The sequence below is a fragment of the Echinops telfairi genome, unplaced genomic scaffold (genome assembly GCF_000313985.2).
Source record: "Echinops telfairi isolate 266 unplaced genomic scaffold, ASM31398v2 ScPeMD7_3533;HRSCAF=4204_0, whole genome shotgun sequence".
Lineage (NCBI taxonomy): Eukaryota > Metazoa > Chordata > Mammalia > Afrosoricida > Tenrecidae > Echinops > Echinops telfairi.
This window is the reverse complement of record NW_022107431.1, coordinates 33,220,992-33,221,666: the sequence shown is the minus strand read 5'-3', so window position 1 is coordinate 33,221,666 and position 675 is coordinate 33,220,992.

The window sequence follows — 675 nt, the reverse complement described above, 5'->3', positions numbered from 1 at the left end:
TTCGAGGAGAAATTGTTAGTCTCAAACTGGGGAAGCCATGAGCCTGTCTATTTTCCAAACGGATTACTTCTCTGCTGATGGGAGAAGTGCCTGGCGGAAGCAAGGAGGGAGTGAGACAATGAAGACCACAACTGCAGGAGGGGCTGGGCTTGCATTGCAGTGGTGGCTGTGGATCTGGAGAGGAGCGGGCAGCTTGGAGCTCTATGTTCAGGGTAGAAACCCCAGGACCTCCCTGTGAGCTGAGCAGAGTCTCAACAGCAAGCCAGTTGCTAAACAGTCAAAACTAAATGAACGGTGGTAAGGATTTAGCAAGGAATGCTTACATGGATGATGCGCGGGAGTAATACCGCAATAGGACTAGCAATCTCCCCCCACCCACCCCTCCACCCCCCGGAAGCAAAGGCACATTTAAACAATGAAAATAACTTGATCGCTCGTGTTACCTTGTGGGTTGGGCTGTTTACACCGTTTTCGAGAACCACGTTTTCAAGTGTGGAAACCACGGCCAGGCACGCCCAGATAAGCATTCCACTTGAGATGAGTCATTTGTGCTTTGCCCGGGTTGATAAGATACTTCAACGAGCACCAAATTAAAAATCTGTCACACTCATCTATATTAGGGGTCACATGCCAATTTATGGGTAACAACACGTTTTGTTCACATAAATGTACGGC